The following is a 21667-nucleotide window of genomic DNA, read 5'->3' as shown; positions in this document are numbered from 1 at the left end:
CACCTATCAAATCATTTAAGCTTTCATCTAATATATAGTCTCATATCTGCATATTCTTGGAATTCCTCTCTTTTTGGATTATGGTGATATGAGTAGGGCTGTAAATGAACAGAGCTACTCGCAAGCTATTCGAGATTCGACTACAAAAAAACTCGTTCAAAGCTCGATTCGATAGTAAACAAGCTGCTCGAGCTTGATTTCGAGCTCAATAATTTTATCGAGTCGAACTCGAGCTTGACAGCACTCGGCTCGCGAACATGTTTACGAGCCTGTTCACGAACCTTCAATCGAGTTAGTACACGAGACGAGCCCGAGTAACATATTAATTAAGAAGTTTTTTTTCAATTTTTTTTACTATTTCGAGCTTAAACATCGTGTATACGAACATCTAACGAGTCAAGCTCGAGCTCAAATTCGAATTTGACATTATTGAGTATCACACGAGTTGAACTCAAACCGTGCTCGATCGAGCTCAATAAGTGTGTAACGAGTCGAACTCGAACAACAATATAAAAGTTCGAATCGAGCTCGAGGCGAGCTCAAACCCCCGAATATTTAAACGAGCCGAGCTCGAGCCTGCTAGTATTCTGCCGGGCTCGGCTCGTTTACAACCCTTGATATGAGTAGCACCTACCAATCATTTAAGCTCTCATCGAATATGCAGTCTCATATCTGCATATTCTTGGAATTCCTCTCTTTCTGGTGTGTTTCAGCTTGTTTATGTATTTCTCCGATCCGCTTCAAAGCATAAATAGGAACCGCCCTTGGTTTGTCCCTTGTGCACCAACGATCACTCTTTACTTCTCATCCGGATGTCACAAGTTGAGGTCGAGACTAGGGTCAAGTATGAAAATGTATACCCCGGTATATGGTTCGAGGCAAAGGCAGTGGTATAGATTTCCATCCCGATAAACATCACCACACTTAACATACATTTTTAAAAAATTAAACTCACTATAGTTAATACAAAAAAAATTACATTTTATAAGCTACTAAGCCTACTGTTATAAATTGATGATGTTGGTTGTGAACTCTTTTGGATAATCCAAAGGATACGAGGTGAATTTTTGGGTGGGATATGTATTGCCCTACCATATATCATCCTGAAGAACCTTTCCTCTCCCTCAACATTTTCACGATTGTTAGTGCTTTTTTCATGATATTCCACCTTCCATCAAAATTTAAACTATTTGTGAATTTTGTGGCGCTAGCTACATTGAAAACGATACTTTGGTCCCCATCTAGGCTAGTATCTAACAGTTTATGCTTTGAATAATATATAGGACATGCATATGTCTATCCTATTAGATAATAGTGGAATATTATAATATAACAAATCCAAAATTAATATATTTGAGAAAACATGTGTTTTTTTAACAGCAATTTTAATTAATTAGTTTTTATCAGTTAGTGACGACGTGCCCAAGGTATAGACAGACAGACTCTAGAGAGCACCATGTTAGGCAAAAGTGGGACTTTTTTTTCTTTCTTTTAATTGTTCATCACAAACCTAAAAAATTGTGTAGACTTTTGAATTTTACGTACGTCTTGGTTTAGTGTTTTTCCGAAAACAAAATGTGGAGTTGTGATTTTACATATTTCTTTGTTTTTACTTATATATAATGGATAATAATTGAAATTTTAAAAGTAAATATGGTTGTGATCACCGATCCCATGAATGAAATATATTAGAAATACCGTTTTGATATCGTCCTTATTTTCGGGCAAAGAATGGCCGGAAAGCTATTCCTATGTAGATTTCTAGTATGGAATATTTCCCCATAGTTGTTACCAAAATAAAATATAGTATATATTCTTGATTCGAACAAGAATAAAGCACACAAAATTCGTTCGAAGTCACAATTTCTTTCGCTATATATAGGAGAATAGTTAGATAGATTCACTTCTAATATATACCAGTATATGGGGTAGATACAATGATATTATAGGGTTCACATAAATAAATGATGATAGGGTGCATGGGTGCGCAAGTACTGCACACTAGAAACAAACCAAACTGGATTTTTAATATGTATAAAATCAAAATAATAAATGATGTTGATATTTTAGAATAAGCATATATATATATATATATATAAAAGAAGAAAAGGATTCAACGAAATGAGAATCATAACTAAGGATAACAAGTTACCCCCATATTTGGATGATGCATCAGTACAACGGAATCAAAGAGCCAAAACCTTTAATCCAGATCCAAATATTCTTTATAATTAGGCAGCTAGAAAGGTAATTAATGATCATGTGAGAACCGCATCTTTTTATGAAAATTGAAAACCATGAACAAATACATAAAATTCATGAACAAATATATCAGATCGTGAACAATTAAATATAACATATATACATCTAACCACCTCTTATTCATGTATTTTATGAATTATAATTGCTCACAATTTGACTATCACTTGTTTATGTAATTATGTTATTATACATGGTTCTCAGTTCTCATGAAAAGATATGGTTTTCACCTAATCCTAACCCCAGCTAGAAAAATAAAAGTTAGTATTATTAGATTTGCTGCACTTTTACAACAATTCAAAAGTATATGTTTTTTTATAATTTTATGTTTATTATAAAGAGTACTATCGTATATCCAAAACCTCCAGTGTATTTGATACTTATCGTTATTCTCATTAATTTACGCTATATATCCTTGATAGTGAAACATATATACCAGGTTGCTAACTACTTGTCTTAATTAATAGAAATATAATTTTATTCCCCAAAATATTTGTAACTTGCTCTGCCACAAGGCGGCGTCTGGCTGGACTTTAAATACTATGGACTTGTTTGTACGCGGTGTGAGATAAAGTGTGATATGCTTGATTGTGATATTTTTTTTATTATATATCGTATTAATTAATATTATGTTTGATAGAATGCATTAGAATATCTATAAATGACAGGATGATATGTTTGACTGTGATGTTTGATATGGAGTACTATTATGTATACCACCTCCCTAAGTGGTATATAGAATTCCTCAATCAGTATAATATTTTTGGCTTTTAATTTATAAATGATTGCTTAATCATTTACGCATTACTAACATCTAAATTCAAGAAATTGGAAAACATTTCTTGCTCTTTATTCAGGTTTAGTTGTCAGACTAGATACGTCCTATTTTTCCAAGAATCTATGAAAAGCAAGGCACAAAATTATATTCTTATGACATAGCCATGAATGTATGTTGCTAGTTGAATGTGTGGATTCCACCGAATTCTAACCGTGAAGGAATCTTCAAGTAGAAGCTTGAACACACACACACACACACATAAAGCTTGAACATATATTGTTAGAGAATGGGGCTGGCAAAGAAGAATCGAGGATAAGATCGAATTGTATTATGCTGCAAATTAAGGTTCCGCCACTAGGTTTATGTGTGTGTGGGAGAGAGAGTTTTGATTCTTGTGACGTGGTGGTAGTTCCCAAATTAAAGTTGTGGGATGCAGATCAATCATGCATAAAGATATATACTTCCTCCTTCTCAATATTAAAGGTCTGTTTTTCCTTCTTGGATTATCCTACATTATATGCCCTATTTTTATTATGCTTTTTTTAGGGCTTAATTAAGCTCTAAACCTCAACCCCTTAATTGTCCAAATTCTACATCAAACATCATTCCTCAATCCACCCCACCCTCTCTCTCTATACTGATCTCTCTTCTTCACTGTGCCGCTTCCCCCTCTAATATCTTTTGCATATTATATTAAAAATAAAAATAGAAATATCAAAAGTTTTTTTTTTCATGCTATATAAATAGATACCAATTTTATCATAATTATCACATAATACAATTTTTTATCTTCGTATTTTTTACTTTCGATTGTTGTAACTTTTCTTCTTAGCTTGTCATATTTGAGTTAATAGTTTTTCTATTATTTTAATTTATTTTTAACACTATAATAAAAGTAATAATAAAATAATTATATATAATGTTGCGGTTGGGTGATTTGATAAGTGGTCATTGTATAATGAGCCAACTTTTGAACACAAAAATTTAATGAGCTTGTGGTTGGGTGATTTGAGTGGTCATTGTATAATGAGCTTGTGTACACCTGTGTACACCCGGGTCATACGTACCCTACCCAAATCTTAACTCGTTTGTATTAAAAATTCGAATTCATATAATATATACTAAATCCGCGCTTCATTTAACATCTAAAGACTTGGCGCAGATGATTTGACGAACCCGCGCCTTGCATGTGAAGGTCGTGGGTTCGCGAAACCCATTGGAGGCAGATGAGATTTTCTCCTCTTTCGAGCGTTTATTTCTTGTTTTTTTTGTTTTTAGTTTCTTTCTTTTTTTCAGTTTTTTTTAGTTTCTTTCCTTTTTTTTTGTTTTCTTTCAGTTTTTATTTTTTAGTTTCTTTTTTTTATAATGTCATTTGTAAAATAATATAGTATTATTTTTATAACATGATCATAGTATCATTTATATAGTATTATTTATAAAACATAATAGCGTTGGTGTTATTTATTTAAGATTATAGTGTCATTTATAATAGTGTTTGTGTTATTTCCATATAGTGTCATTTGTAGAATTATAGTGCTATTTTTATAATATGATAGTGTCATTTACATAGTGTTATTTATAAAACATAATAGTGTTGGTGTTATTTATATAAGATAATAGTGTCATTTATAATAGTGTTAGTGTCATTTTCATATAGTGTCATTTGTAGAAAAATATAGTGTTATTTTTATAACATGATAGTGTCATTTATATAGTGTTATTTATAAAACATAATAGTGTTGGTATTATTTATATAAGATAATACTGTCATTTATAATAGTGTTAGTATTATTTCCATATAGTGCATTTGTAGAATTATATAGTGTTATTTTTATGTCAAGTATATAGTGTCATTTATGATAGTGTTAGTGTCATTTGTAGAAAGGAAAAGTGTTCTTTATAATAGTGTTAGTGTCATTTTTATATAGTGTTATTTGTAGAACACGATAGTATTATTTATATAATATGATAGTGTTACTGTCATTTGTAGAACATAAAGTGTTCTTTATAACAGTGTTAGTGTAATTTTCATATAGTGTCATTTGTGGAACAAAATAGTATCATTTATATAACGTGATAGTGTTATTTTCATATAGTGTCATTTTTAACAGAGTTAGTGTCATTTCCATATAATGTTATTTATAGAACAAAATAGTGTCATTTATATACATGATAGTGTCATTTAGATAAATTAAAAGTGTCATTTAAATATAAATGTATTTATTAATGCATATAGTGTTATTCACTAAGAAAAATAGTGTCATTTTTAAATATATTAAAAATGTCGTTTACTAAGAAAAATAGTGTCGTTTAGATATATTAAAAGTGTCATTTGTAATATAAATATAGTAAGTATCATTTATTAATGCCGATAGTGTTATTTATCAAGAAAAATAGTGTCATTTACAAAGAGAAATGGTGTCATTTGTCAAAAAGAAGAAAAATTAAAATAAAAAATACAATTAAAAAAAATGAAAAAGAAGAAAAACAAAAACAAAAAAGAAGAAGAAGAAGAAAATTCAAAAAGGAAAGGAAAAACGAAAAGAAAATAATTTCACCAAAAGGAAAAAAATCGAAAAGAACACAAAAATGGAAGAGTAATCTATGCGCTGGAAAACATTAAATAACAGCAAATTTCATCCACAAACGGATTCGAACCGGCGACCTTCAATAATGAGGCGCGGGTTCAATTCAGTTGCGCTGGGTACTCGGACATTATAAAAGGCACACATCTTGTATATATTATTTGATTCGAACAAGGTCAAATTTGACCCGGTTGCACGGTACACCTGGGTGTACACAAGACCTCCTCACTTTTGAAATAGTCATATTGAGCAATGAAATTCAATATTTGGTCCTCCCATCTTAAAAATACAAATTTTGGCCATTTTTTACAATTTCAAACTATATTACCATTAATTTGGGCGGACCAAATTGAGTTGGGCGCGCGGGTTGGGATAGTACTTTTGGCACTAATGTTATAACTTGTGCCAAAAGTACCAATAAAAAGAAAAACAAAAAATATAAAGTAATTTGGTACGTTTGGCACAAATGACAATATTAGTGCCAAAAGTACCTTGGTATTTTTTTGTTTTGCTTTATGTTGACACTTTTGGCATGAATTATAACATCAGTGTCAAAAGTACCGCCCGAACCCGCGCGCCTAATACGATCCAATCCATCCAAATTAAGAACAATACAGTTAGAAATTATAAAAACTTAAGTGATGAGACCCGGGTTCGATCCCCTTTGGGAGCGAATTTGGTGTTTGGAGAGATAAGGTGGGCTTGGTGAATTCTTGGAGTGTTTGGGGAACTAATTGTTAACATCTAACATAACTTTGTCCGATAAAAAAAAAATTATAAAAACTTGCCAAAATTTGTATTTTTAGGTTGGGGGGCTAAATATTGGGTTTCAATGCCCAATATGGTTATACGAGTACATATTTTCTTGTCAAATGTAAATATGATTGGGTCGGACAAATATTGGTGGTATGAAAGAGAAAATTAATTAAATATTAAATATATAGATTTAGCCCGTTTGATAGGGTCTATTAGATTAGATAAATTGTATTTCTCACCTAATCACTCTGTTTGATAAGCATTATAAATAATAGTGCAGACCCGCATATAAACCGAAGCCTGCATCAAATCCACTGTGCGACTGAGAAAATTAAACCAACGCTCACCCCCAGTTCATTAATATCGAATGCACAGTGGATAGGGATTGAATTGGTACTTTACATTTTTATCCCTCAAAACTAAATTGAATCAAAATCGGAGGGTTATGCAAATTCCGCCAGCGCCGCCTCTTTCGACAAAGCAACAGTTCTTCAGCAGATCCTCTTGAAGGTGGGTTTTGGTGAAATGACGCAACTATTTCTCTTCGGAAATGATATCTTGCTCGTGTATTGTGAAATTCGTTCGCAAAGGCTTGACTAGCTAGGGTTCTAGTTTTAGGGCCTTTTTTTTATTGTTCTAGACATTTTGACTTGGGTTTGCAAAAATTATGGAGGTTAATATGGTTTTTCCTTTGTTGCTTCTTGGTCGTTTCATGCTTGAGGCAAATTAGAAAAATAGACAAGAACTCAACTTGATTGAAGGCATTCATAGTTTTCAAGGATTAATTGCGACGGCGCTGCGAACACGCAAAGGGGATGAAAGTATCACTCAGTTACCAACGGACTATCACTCTCTAAGGATCAATTGTTGTGAAGCAGTAAGAACAACAAAGAATCTGTGATAAAAATAGTTGTGTTTTGCGCCGCTCCACCAGACAAAAGTCCCGCCCTAGCAATAGGGAAAATGACGCCCAACCTTTTCCCCAAAATTTAGAAAAGGCTATTTTTGAAATTTGCATGTTCAAGTGGAGGGTAAAAAAGTAATTGCAACTGATAATCAACTCTTATTCGTTCCTATCAAATATCTATCAAACGTAAAAAATGAGTTAAACTGACATAAGTTAAAAGCTATCAAACAATGTTTTAGTTAATTAAACTCACAAAAACTAGATTAAAAATCCAGATATAATTAATATCAACATTACTTAAAACTGAATCAAACGGACCCTAAATGTTTTCGATTTTTTTACCCAAATTCTGTGATGTTAAACCAGTGCATTATTCTCCCACAATTGCAAAACCTGCAGCTCCGGCAACTTGGCGATAAGCTTATTTTTTAACAGATTTAAAAGAGTTACTACTATATTTCTTAGTTGCTGACACGACGAACATATATTAGTTAGATCCATGGATTTCAAGTAGCCAAGCTCCATCGAAAAGCTCATTCACTTGGAGGAAAGAGTGTTGAGATTTTGCAATTCTTAAAATTGATATCAACTCAATTATTATATTTATAATTATAATTAAAAAAAAATTAATTTTAAATAAATATATTTGAGCTAAATATTCAAAAAATAAAGAAATAAAGAAGAATACTCAATAATAAAAATTGATATTATGAAAAGGTCAAATAAAGTTAAAAATAAAAATAAAAATAAATAAATTGAAAAATAGATTTATTCAATAAAAATGAGAGAGGATAAAGAATTCATTAAAATTTTAATCTTTAAATAATAAAATTTACATTTTAAATTAAATATTTACATAAAATATAGTATCAAATAAAAACTCTCATCTTGATATTTAATTTCATATGCATATTAAATATTTTATAATTAGTCGAATTTCACAATTTTATAAATATATATATATATATATATATATATATATTGAATTAAAAATATAAAATTTTACAAATAAATCTTCAATTTTATTATAACTAAAAAATTATCACTCAATTTTGAAATCAATTTAAAATTGAATTAAAATCTTGACTTTTTTTATATATTAGTATAGATTGGGCTGAAAGTCAAATAAAGAATCACTTTATTTGACTTGATTATGAAGGATTTTTAATATCAATCAAAAGCTACGCTAAATATATGGTCTACACATATTTTCTTCATACCAAGAACTTTTGAGCTATCAATATTGAAATGAAGGGAATATTTATTAACTCAAAATGGGAAAGATTTTTGTATTTATTTTGAAAATATTATTTGTCAAAATTAGGCCCAAGAACAATGGGCCTTGAATCCCAACAAATCTAGTTCTCATATATTTTATATATGATCTACTTCATAATTTTTCAGTAATTACAACTTATATTTATTTACTCGGTTATGGAATTTAGATTATAGAAAATTAAGTTGTCAAAATATTGAAATTGAACAGATTTTCTTAAAGATAAATTTATCCATGACCTCTTTTTTCTCATAATAGCCTTCTAATTAAAATAATAATAAAAATATTTATAAAGGTACAATTCTATCCCTTTACTTCCACGTTAAATCCCTAATAATTGATATAGCCCCAAGAAATATTCCTAATAATTGATAAATCCCTATACATGTATAGGTTTCTAATTATGAATATTCACTACCAGCCGGCGAAAAAAAGATTATGTGAATTATGTATGTGTTTCTTTTTACAATGAATCTATGCACCCACATTATGGTCACCCACACACTAATATAATAAAGATAATCTTAATTTATTTAATTTATTTTTTAAAATAAAAATAGAATTTAGTTATTTTATTATATTCTCTACATTGTACTTATTTTTTAAATTTTTTTTATATTTTTTATTTTTAATTTATTTTTTAATAAAAATAAAAAAGTTACCAAAAAATTGCAAAAAAATAACTATAATGTAGAGAATATGATAAAATAACTAAATCTTATTTTTATTTTTAAAAATAAGTTAAATAAATTAAACTATTTTCTACTTAGTTAAATTGTGGGTGGCCACAATGTGGCTATTTAGCATTACTCTTCTTTTTATAAGATATCACTGTTATTTTGTTATGATCCCCTCTAGTTTTGAAACAGTAAAAAGTTGCAATTGATTTATGATTTAGGTTTCCTTCGAGCTGATTACAGTTCTTTTATCGTTCATTTAGATCTTGATCAACTCTCTTAAAAAAGATCTTGATCAATTGTGCGTCTTTTTTATCTTATTTAGGTATTGATTGCTAGTAGCTAGATCACGTAAAATTTTCACTCAAGAAATATTGATCCAACCAATAAATTGATGGTATTTTAAACATTCAATACTAAAAAACATCCAACTTACTCCACCATTGAAGAAAATTGACCAATTAATCTGGTTTCTGATCAAAAGAAGAATCAATCTACAAATGATAAAATCGAAAATTTTCCGTAAAAATCGCAAAGCTCTTTACTTAAGTTGTTTAAATTTCTGACTGGAAGCCATCAAATTAATCAATTCTTGTTTCGGAAATTAGCATCATTTGGTAGCATTGGTACTCAATATTTTTAATCTTTTTTCAGAAGGCACGCCTATATATTTGGGTTTTTGAAAAATTGGACCCTTTTATGGAGTATTTATTTCACAAGTTCGTTCTAAGATGTTGTGGGTGGGCATTTATAATCAATAACCTTGTAAAGATGAACTCGCACAATCAATAACCAAGCGAATATTCATTAGATCAATATCTAAATAAAATAAAATTGCAATTCACACCTAATGGAATTTGAGCCCAAAATCTATTTTAATGAAAGTTTTTAATACATATGTTTTGCCACTTCAATTAGACCTTTGATGTTATAATAAGCCTTCAAAAAAATATTATCAATTAAAAAATCATCCTAAACAAAACCTCTCGACGTTCTTAAAATTTTTGAGATTCAATGGCTAGTGTTAATTGTACTATTCTAATCGATTTTTCTTCCTACATACTAGTAAACATGAGTCGCTATATATCCAAATCGACAATTAATGTATTAACAAATTCTGTATAATCGAATGCATATATATATATATATATATATATATTTTACGATTAATTTACTACGATATATTAAGAGGTATGGAATATGGATTCATCCCCGAATTTCAATTATATTTGTCCACACTTTAAAACTTATCTAGCTTTGAGGTTATCAGCTTCCAACTTTGTGTGTCACATGGTCAAAAGTTGTTGCTAAATGGGTCACATACACACTCATCGTGGTCTAATCATAGCAAATTAAAGACATAATTTACGCAGTCACCAAATTCTAGTATAAAATAGTATCCAAATCAAGTCCATTCATGCACATCGTGCTATCCACCTGCGGTATAAAACTTTGTCTGTCATTATAAAATTATATCAATAATATTATACTACTATAAATTAACATAGGCTCGTTTAATTAATTTAATTTTTAGGATTAGGTTTGTATGTATGTTTCAAGTTTACAGAATATAATGAACCACAGATGGAACCATAGTTAATTTTCAGATTTAAATTTCATATATTCTAAAAATTATAAAAAAAAAAAGAAAAAAAAAGGTGGGTTGCGAATAAATCCACCGCTAATATTTATGAATAACGACAGGATATATAAGCCTATAATGATTAACTATATAGTCCCAATGTGGAATTGGTTCTTACTATATAATTGCATTTTAATATGTATATTTGTTAGAATAAATTATTATATTATATATATAATGAGAAATTACAATGATATAGTGATAACAGAGAGGAAAACGGCTTGCTTTATCACAATTTGACTATTTGATGTAGGTTGGTTGGTGGTCCAAAACCTAGCCATTTTCATCCCATACTAACATTCTTCCTTTTTCAGCATGTCTTTAGCTTTCCTCTTCAATCGTTTGAGTATGATGCATATATATCGGATTCACATTTTTTCAATATCTGCTATGAGTGCTTCAATAATTAATAAGGCCCATCATTTTGTTATTAATTACTCAAATATATAATCAAACTATATACTCCCTCCGTCCACAAAAAATAGTCTATTTTTGTCATTTTTGAATGTCTACAAAAATTAATCTCTTTCCACTTTTAGAAACTTTTTATCAAATGGTGGTAGGGGTGTAATCGAACCGAGCCGAATCGAATAGTGGTGTGCTCAAGTTTGATTTGTTAAATATCGAATCGAATCCCGAACTTTATTTACTGAATACTTTGAGGCTCACGAGCCTATACGAACTTTCTAAATTTATATTTATATTCAAAATATTGATTATTTTATTTAAAATAATAAATATATTAATTATTTTCTTATAACAAACAAAATAATTAGAGATTTAATGCAATTATTATTAATTTTAGTGGATAAATATAAGTTATGTCTACTAATAATTTATATTTTTCAAGCTGAATCACTTGACGAACATATATGTTCACGAGCTAACGAGCCGAATACTACTAAGCTCAAATTTGGTTTGTTTATTTTATGAGCTTCTCTAAACGAACTTGAACGAGCTTTTTTCAAACCGAGCTCCGAATAGTTCGCGAACGGCTTGGTTTGTTTACAACCCTAAATGGTGGACTCATTTCTTTACTCACAATACAATTAATTATTATTATTAATATTACCTTTTAAATGGGATCATTTCTTCATTTACAATAAACTAAATTATTTTTTTTAAAAACTCGTACTGTCCCTTTCTAGTACTATTTTTAGTGGACGGGGGAGTATGAAAATGCATATCACTATTACTATTACTATTACTATTACTATTACTATTGTTGTTGTTAGTAGTTATAGTCCTAGCTAAACACAGATGTTGCCCCGTTCTGGGGCAGATGTCGACCTGACCCGTAGCTACAGTAGCTCCTGTCCCCTTAGCAGCACATATTGAGGAATACTCCGAAGGAGAAACACCAATCGCATTCTAGCTTTAGTGCCTTCTACTCTGATATTGTACCCGCCTTTTCGCGAATACATGCACTAAGCTGTCCAGTGTTCTCAAGCTTCTCCCTGCCCCTTTCTCTGTCCCAAGAGCAGCTACGGCCGATTCATAAGTTTTTGAAAGAAGTTCCAAGGCGGCGGCCGGCGCGGAAAGCATATATAGAGAGAGGCTTACTAGCCGTAGAAAGGCTCACTACGCTAGCACATAAGATTGAAAAGATCCACTCTTTTCCCAGGGATGAAGGAGAAGTAAATACCCGCCTAGCTCCATCATGCATTTAAGAAAGCAAGTCTCTAACAAGAAGTCCAATAGCAATCCAGTAACAAGTAAAGAGCCAACTCACTAGCCTATCCAAGGAATTCTTTCAATGGCTGCTAAGTCAAGGAAGGGTGTTCTAAGTAAGAAGGTATTCTAAAAAGTCCCACCTCTCTCCGCATGTCGCTACTAAAAGCATCAAGCATCGGTCAATTCACAACGATCAGCCATAACGGGCTATTGGCGCTTACTAGAAGGGATCAAGTATTGGTAAAGCTTGTTAGCGATGCTTGAGAGTATCAAAGTCATTGGTGTTCTCGTGTGTATGAGTAAGGGATTAAAGAAAGTATGCTTAGCGGTTAACTTCCTCATTCTAGTGAACGAGCACTTCCAACTACTAGATCTGGAAATGCTTACACGTATGCTTTCGATCAACGGCTATCTGATAAAAGTCAAGTGGAGCCCAAAAGAACTAGGCGCAATCGCTCTCATCTTTTAATGGTTACGATCCAAATCGGGATTCCCTTCTTGGTAGAACGAATGAGTGAGGCTTGCTTGTACGGAAACTCTTATGAGTTGAGCCGATGCGGAATGCGTTATGTTGAAAGTGTTCTCAAGTGACGATGGTACCCATCGGACGGCAGCTTCTTCTAAGCCAATAAAAGATTCTTGATCCCTTTCTCTACTGCATTGGTATGGAACTCTTGGGTTACTTAGTTAGATTGCAGTACAGCCTGCTTCTCACATGCAATTTTTGCTGCTCCGGTAGCTAGTCTTTTTGTCAGGTGGAACTAACGAAGCAAAGCCTGCTTGGTTATCCTATCTACCCTAGGTGGAAGGGGGGAGTTCCTTCTTTAACATCTGTGGGTTGTGCTCGTTCCGCTTGAGGGCTTTCTTATGTACATGGTTGAACTGAACTTCCGAATACAATCTATCTTACCAACCTGTGCCGCTTTATTATTATTATGTCTATAGATGCAATCTAAGGCTTGAATTCCGGAGGGAAAGATGCCATCTGCCCTGGTCCAAAACTCTGTTGAAAACATAAGCGCTGCCCGCCCTTCGCTACTAGAAATGGTAGAAGGCGAGCTGCTAGACAAGAACTGCAAGTCATTCCATTAGCGACTTTTGTTTTGCCAACTAGAGCTCATAGAACAACTCGGCTAGCCCGGATCCATCTCATAGGCTTCTTTGGTGGCTTTCCCCTTTCGCTACTTTCTTAAGATTGAAATGGAAGTCAAGGAATCTATAGACAAAACGCTGGTTTGGCTCATCTAGATCAAAAAATCTTCCATTGGCAGCCATCGATTTCAGAGCCTAAAACCAGCAAAGCGAGCAAGTTTAGAAAGGAGGGACTCATTCCACCCGCCGCTTGGATTGCTGAAATCGCTCAATTGAAGCCAAACCGGGTTCCTCGATAGAGTCTATTGAGATGCCAGTCAACGGTTGGCAGGGCTTGTTATGCCCAAAACAAGGCTTTTTATAAAGGATTCTCGGCATCAAATCAATAAGTCAGAGCTGGCTTTCGGCTCGGGTCAATTCACTCTTTCTTTATCTACAGCAAATAGCCAAAGAGCTGATGAAAGAGCACCGTCTTCTCTTATTCCTGAAAAGATCTGCAGAGCAGTTATTACAAAAAGACTAGCATCTCTAACAGGAAAAGCAAGCAAAGGAATTGACTCACTGACTGGTTTACTTGATTGATTGCTTGCCCGGTTAATCTTTCATAAACAAGCACCTGGTGCTCCCTGAGCCCGAAGCTCCGCACTCCTGACTACTCTAGTTTCTCATTATCTAGAGCTTCCCGATCCAAGGTTGCTCTGCTCCCACCTATCGGTTCACTAGGGGTTTACAAGGACATGGGATTTATTCGTCCCAATCCTACCGCTCCGTGGGTCTACGTGGTTGATAGATTGCGCCTGCTTTATCATGGCCTAGATTGAGTGCTTTCACTCATTACCCATGCATATTACCAGAGGAGACGATAGTTCAACTTGGCATCGAGCTACGAGTCACTTCTTCCTCGACTATGGGTGGCGTGATGCTGCTGGGCATGGTCCTCTATATGATGACTTCTCGTACCCTTCCCCGGCTATCGATTTCGATATGGAACTGCCTTGGTTCCGTCTATTGAGACGGAGGTTAAGCTTTGTTATGTTGTGTACAGGCGCTCTTTCTTTGTTAACCCGTCTGGTGCGCAGCTGTATGCCTGTGTAGGTGGTCCCCGCGTGGGGAGCTCTTGGGCTTTTTTCCGCTCGACCGCATCTACATGACTTTGAATATGAATCTGGACATTTGAATTCCTCGACCTGCTAGCACTAGATCTGCTTCCACTGATGATGCTTACACTTTGCCAGAAATTGGACCTGCTTCCACCTATTACTCTGTTGCTTCTAATAGATCTATTGGGTCAAGTTCATCAGCTCGGGCAACTGGATCAACAGGTGCTTTCACTGCATCAACTGAGTCAAGGTAAACCACTGAATCAATGGGCTGTGCTCCTGGCTTCGTTGCTGGGTCAACACCAATGGGATCCGCGGCTCTCGCCTCTGCATCTGGATTTGTGCTTGGAACAGTCTTTTCTCTTCTACATTTGCACCTGGAATATCTCGAGATCAAGACCCCCGTAACAGAGGAAGTTCGAAAGGCGGGACCAAGGTATAGTTCCAGTTATTTACCTTGAACCAATTAATGATCCAACGGCAGAGCCTGTGAGATGGGCGCTTGACCTCTCCACGCCACCCTGTGATTCCGCCCTAGTAGATGGAGGTCTTATCCTCTCCATCGGTCCAAATGTCGATAGTGGAGTAGGCTTTAAGAGCCAATCCTTCCAGCAAGCATATTACAACTCTGGCATTCTTTACTCGAGTTGTGGGAAAAAACCATCTTTTCCAGAAAGAAAGGCTGTAGGACCGGGCAAATGGCCGAAATCTTAGCAAAGCCTGCCGGGTTAGGAACTTCTCAAAATTCATCGATAAACATACGAATTTAATTTATAGGAAGGAGGAAACCAGATCCAAGACTGAAGGATGTAAGTGAGCTTTCAGTTGGTCTAAGAGGGTTTCGTGGTCTACGTTCATGTGAGGGAGATATCCATTACATTGATCTTCGCAAGTGGGCCTAGCCTTCCAGTCAAAGGCTCGAGTAAGAAAGGAAAGGCTATCTTTCGATCTTCCTCTCTTTGTTCTTGAGAATGGTTAGGGCAGCAAATCACTCTTGCTTTGAGAACCTAAGCAATTTCATAACCAGAAAGAGAGGTCTGTTCCATACATGCCACGGGGCTTGTTCCAAGATTGTTTAAATTGCTTCCAATTTGAAAAAAAAAATGATCGGTGGGATCATCTGCGCCAAGACTGCCCCAAAGTTTATGGGCAGTAGCATTAACAGCAGAGTAGGGTGGCCTGGAGCCAACAAAATACCCAACAAGGCAAGGGTGGTCTGCCAATCCAACCGACCCTCAACCGAGACCCAGTTCTGCCTACTACTCCAGTTGGCTATTTCAAATCATCATTCACCAGAAATCCTCACCTCCTGCACGTACTTACAAATAGATTTCCCTCCCTTCTTTCTTAGTAGCTCTATTCCTTTCCGTCTTCAGTGGTAGCTATCTCTCTCTTCTTTCGGGCTTTTGGTTTTGAGTCGGCGTGGGCGCGATCTTCTATCCCAGCACTGCCCGCTCACGTTTTCTGACATTCAATACGAGAATTTTCGTTTTTGATTTCGGATCGGTGTCCATTTTTAAATGAAATCAGGGGATATTTCCAGCTATCTGGTGCCTATGGCCCATCTTCTCTTGGCAAGATGGACAGAGTCAATGTCTCCATCAATACTCTTAGTCCATGATCCTGCGCCTAAAGCACCGAAGGGCCAGTTTGATAGAGTGTTTTAGATGAGTTAATTAGTATTTCTATAGAATTTGGAGTGTTTGATAGGTGAGTTAATTAGTAGCATTGGCCCGTAGAAAAGGGGCGGCCCGCTACTAATGTACTGTTCCTCCTAGATCAGCCATCTCACCCCACCCCCAAGTTAAGTTATCCCATTTTGTACAGTAACCCATATTAATTTTTTGTTGACAGATTTATCCCCATCATCAACCCAACTTCAAAAATGAAAAATCAGGAATTCTCTTGTGAAAAATCAAGATGTTCTTCGCAAAAATCGTCGTATTCTTCAATCGCAAAAAATTCAAGAATTGGAATACGAACCCAGAAATCGTCGTGAAAAATCCAGATTTCTTGTGAAGAAGAAAGGGGCAGTGGTTTCCCTCGCCTCGCCCTAAACCCAGATTTCCCTCGCCTCGCCCCCTGCCCTCGCCACGCCGCGCTCGCCCTCATCTTCGCCGGTCCCTGCCCTCACCAACCCTTGCCCTCGCTTGAATTTTGTTTGGAAAAAATTTCTCACCATAAATTTTGAGGAAGAAAGGGGTGGAATAGAAGGGGGGTCGAAAGGGGAGGGAGAAAGGCTGTGAATTTTTTTTTTTTGAGACAAAGATGGGGGAGGCGTGGGGGAGGAAGAAAGGGGGGAGGCTGTGAAATTTTTTTTTGACAGACAAAGATGGGGGAGGCGTGGGGGAGAAAGAAAGGGGGAGGCTGTGAATTTTTTTTTTTGGTGCTGCCGTGGGCTGTGAGATGTATCAATGGTGAAGAAGGATGTTTGGTGAAGAAGAGGAGCACTAGACTAGACGGTGGGGCAGCAGGTGGGGGCGGCTGGTGTTGGGGTTGAGAATTGGAAAGGGATAATTTTTTTTTTATTTTTTTTGTTTAGTTATATAAGGGTAAAATTGTAATTTACTTTTTAATCTATAGTTGTATCTATTGTATCAAACAATAATATTAGTTATCTTAGCATTTATATCTTATTTATCAAACACCTATAAAATATTAACAATCTCACTCAATCTATATTATTTATCTAGATTTTATTTATCATCCCTTATCTCATCACAACTATCAAACACACCCTTAGTTTACGTGATATACTATGTTGATGAACATTGTTTGTTTTCCAATACCAAACCATGGTGTCATGTATAAACATAAAGAATTGAAGATAATTTCTATACTTAAAATATCGCAAACTTTCAAGGTTTCACCTATTCCAAGCTTAAAGAGAGGAAAAGCATTTCTCAAAAAGTTTCCACGAAATCTTCGCTCTTGAGAAAAGAATTTTTGATAAAGAGAAAAAGAAATTAAAAGGGAAAAAAAAATTCTGACTGCTACCATAAAAGTGTAAAGATATTTACAGCAGCACTTTTGCTTTTTCAAAAGCTATGCTATCGAAGAAGCTGCCCACTGACATAACTGTGGAAGAAGAGGTTTTATTGAACAATAATGCTATTTGGACAAGAATTTGTCCAAATATATTTCAAAATATACTTTATTGAAAATATATTTCAAACTTCAAACCCCTCAACCACCCCAACACACACACCTGGTTCTGCATAATAAGATCAATTCATCATGCATGAAGGTTCATAGCTCTCAAAAATATATACTACGAAATTAACCAATTGTGGGTTTCATACACAAATTTTTTGGTGTTGGAGATTGAAGCAAAGTTAGCGTAAGTTCACTAATCACGTCCACTGTGTGTGAAGTGTGTGTTCCTCTACGATCTTTACTTTTCACGTGTCATGCATAATCTTCTGCAACAGTACCGTTTTTCATGATTTTCTTTTCTTTTTTTCTATGGTTGGAGCGAAGAGTATGAAATCGGAAACATTTTGCTGTTTGCTTCAACTTTTGCCAGACTGATATGAGGATTTATTTTCCGCAGTGATGACGCAAATCTGGAAAAAGCAAAATTTTCCATCTTTTGAAGATCTCCACTGAAAACGATTGACGTCTTAATTAACCCCCCTTTTTGTTGTTTCAATCTTGTGTGTTTTTCTCTTTTGCTGCTTGCTTCACTGTTAGTGTTCCTATTTCTCTACATTTCTTCTGTTCAATTTATTTTCTCAAAATTATCTGTTGTTTTATTTATATATACAGATCATACATGAGTTTCTAAATCCTTTTTCTGGCATTGGATTAATTATTGTAATATACCTGTTTAGTTTTAGCTGCAATGTACATATATACTTAATGATCACACATACACAGATATTAATTTCCTAGTCTTTTTAAATTAAATTTATGGTGAAAATGATTCAGATATGAGTTTGTATGGGATATGACGACACCGGTCTCATTGATTCAACTATTGCCTTGGACTCGGTGATTTGCCACTTTTGTTTCACAGGTAATCTCTCTCTCTCTCTCTTTCTCTGTCTGTGTTGAACATTGGGCTGTTGCTGGGCCCATACAGTGTGAAAAACTCAAAATGTGAAAATTATATGGTAAGATCTGACATTATTACACCTTTATAGTTGCGTTGCGCCCTAGTAATAGTTTAATTATCCCATGAGGCGAATGTTAGACACTCTTGGGGTTGGCATTCTCGCAAACTAGACTTGAAACACACACACCAAAGCAAAGTAATGGCGTTGCCTGTTTCGTGAGGAGGAGACAAGTCAGGTCCTTGATCCTATTCCTACAACTTCAAAATACTAACCACAGTTTTATTTTATTTTATTTTATTTTATTGATTGAGGTTAAACTTCGATAAGAGCTCCCACCTCGTCTCGTCTCCTTCAAATTTATTACTCAGTTTGTTAATACAAAGGAGAAGGGTTGAGACAGGCATAGCGACCGCCCACCTGTGATTAGACAGTAAATATCTAGAAAGACAAGACAAGCCAAATTAGGGGTTCTTGTCCTTACCCTTTCCTGCTCTACTACTCAAAACTAAGTTTCCTCCCCTTGTCACTTTCTTTCTAATAATACCAAACAACTAAATATTTTAACTTGCTTTTGCTGCTTACATGACACAACTAGGCTTGCGCCCCACCAAATTCCGGCTAGCCATGGAGCCCGCCGGAGCTGCTGCCGCTGCCGCTGCTGCATCATCATCACCTACTTCTGCTCAGGTGATGCTAATGCCTCATGTTTGGGGATCTCTTCTCAAACCAAAATCTCTTCTTTTCAAATGGGGCTTTCCTTCCTTGTCTCTCTTCTCTTACATTAGCTTCTGATCCATCGCATTGCCGGCGGCGGTGTGATATTGGCGGGACGGCTCAATCTGTTCTTTTTTTCAATTTTTTTTTTTACTTTTCGCTTCTTTTTTTCTTCCCTCTGCTTGATCTAGTTGGATGATATAATTATTGAGTGATATATCATGTTTATATGCAAAGCGATTCTTGGTTTCTTCGGCATTCTAGATTTTGATGCTAACCTCTCAAGCTTTGTAGTGTTGTTTGATTACTTCAAATCTTTGAAGAAATTAAACAATTTTATTAGACATAATATGTTAAGCTTTTTGAGTATTTATTTATGTACTGACAAGGGACACAGCAAATTCGAAGTTTAGTTCCCAATTTTCATGTAAAATTATCCGTATGATTAAAATTCAAAGTTATTGGGATTTCCATTTCTTTTAATTGGTTACGTCCCCGATGCTGAAATGGACAGTTCCTCAGATTTTATGGCATGTCATTACATCCTGGGTAACACTGATGTGTCATTGATTTTACACTTACAATTCATAATTTATACGAGTTTCACAATATAAAGTGTTTAGTATAATCATAGGCATCCCTTTTGTACGCTCAATTGAAAATTTTGGACCAAGATGATTAAAAATAATGGATAAATGCATGTATGCCAAAATTATGGCCCTCCCTGTCTCTATATCTTCAAATGTCACACAACCAAATAAAAAAAATTGATACGTTGATCATTTTTGTACTTGATCTGAATTATTAGGGGGAGAGAGAGAGAGATCAGCAAGGTATGCGCGTACGAAATTCTAAGTTGGTGGGGGCCTGTCCTACAATTAGGATAAATACATACATTTGAGTTAAAATGGCAAGAGAAAGACAAATAGATGATGATATTGAGATTGAGAACTCGTATGTTTGCATCTTCAATCAAAGAGTCGTTTCATCCTAAAAAACGGGATTGTTAGTAAATTCAACATCAATTATGGAACATATATTGATGTGCACGAAAATGTTGTCAGCAAGAAATGGGCCTCATTCATTTGTATCGATTAAATTGCGAGTGAAAATTTTGTAGAGTACAATAATGTATATGTGCATTTATAGTCCACTATCTTGTGCAGGCAAACTCGGACCATATGCTATTAATTGTTTGCAGTCTGTCTCTGCTTCTCTAGACCAATTAAATATATTAAAGGAATACAATCTGTGATTCATCGTCCAATTTATTCAGCAATCAATTTGTCATTGTATTTTTTCACAACTTCAGCACCTCGAATGCGAAGCTGCTGTTTATTAGCAATAAATCTAAAAAAGAATGAGAGGTTTCTGTTCATTAGCGAAATAAAATAGTAAGATCATGTTTGATTATAGTACTAGTTTCAGTAATTAATAATTATGATATTAATCAGGCCAACCCATTTAATTTGGAATCAATTTTATTGAATTATTTTTGGTTCAAATCATTCGATTCTTTTTCTTTAATCTATTCAAGCTAACTCGTTACTTTCGAGTTGCAGTGACAACTGAAAGTATTTAGCTCTCAGTTCTAAAGAAATCGTATTCAAATTAGGATAAGTATATTCAGGCTAACGAATGAGTCTTTAATATAATGTGTCCTAACTCCTAACATTATCTTCATTGCAAATTCACTTATAACGTATCCACAACTTTCAGTTTAATGTTTCCTCAGCCACAGCAGGAAATCCAAAAAAAATCCATTTTGGATTTGATAAAAGAATCCACACAAGAAGAAAAAAATTGGATTGATATGGATAAGAAAATCCACACAATGCAAACAATCGGCGGTTGTCTTGCCGATCTGAATATGATGGAATATTTGTGAATCCATGTTTAACTTCCCTCTGGTTTCATGTCCATGTCCCGTGTAGATGTAGATATGATGGAATGTTTGTTCTAGTTTTTCCAGAATACTATCAACATTTTTCCATAATCAAATGTAAACACAAGTTTTAGATCACAAAGTCATGAATCTTAGGCAGAATAAAAACTCCCAGAAATAAGCTTTCTTAGCACCAACTACCAAGCATTTCGGTTTTAGGAGGTGATAATGTTAGTGAACGAAAACTCAACATCGGTCAGTCGA

General features: G+C 34.4%; 1 long non-coding RNA gene across 1 annotated transcript; it reads left to right on the top strand.

The window, feature by feature from the left end:
* Window positions 1-17783: 17783 nt before the first annotated feature.
* LOC131005032 (uncharacterized) lies at window positions 17784-19887 on the top strand. The gene is made up of 3 exons (XR_009095191.1): window positions 17784-18086; window positions 18677-18764; window positions 19400-19887. It is a non-coding gene; the product is annotated as an uncharacterized LOC131005032 (long non-coding RNA).
* Window positions 19888-21667: the final 1780 nt, after the last annotated feature.

The sequence above is a fragment of the Salvia miltiorrhiza genome, chromosome 1 (assembly GCF_028751815.1).
Source record: "Salvia miltiorrhiza cultivar Shanhuang (shh) chromosome 1, IMPLAD_Smil_shh, whole genome shotgun sequence".
NCBI classification, from domain to species: domain Eukaryota; kingdom Viridiplantae; phylum Streptophyta; class Magnoliopsida; order Lamiales; family Lamiaceae; genus Salvia; species Salvia miltiorrhiza.
This window is presented reverse-complemented; position numbering and strand designations above follow the sequence as displayed.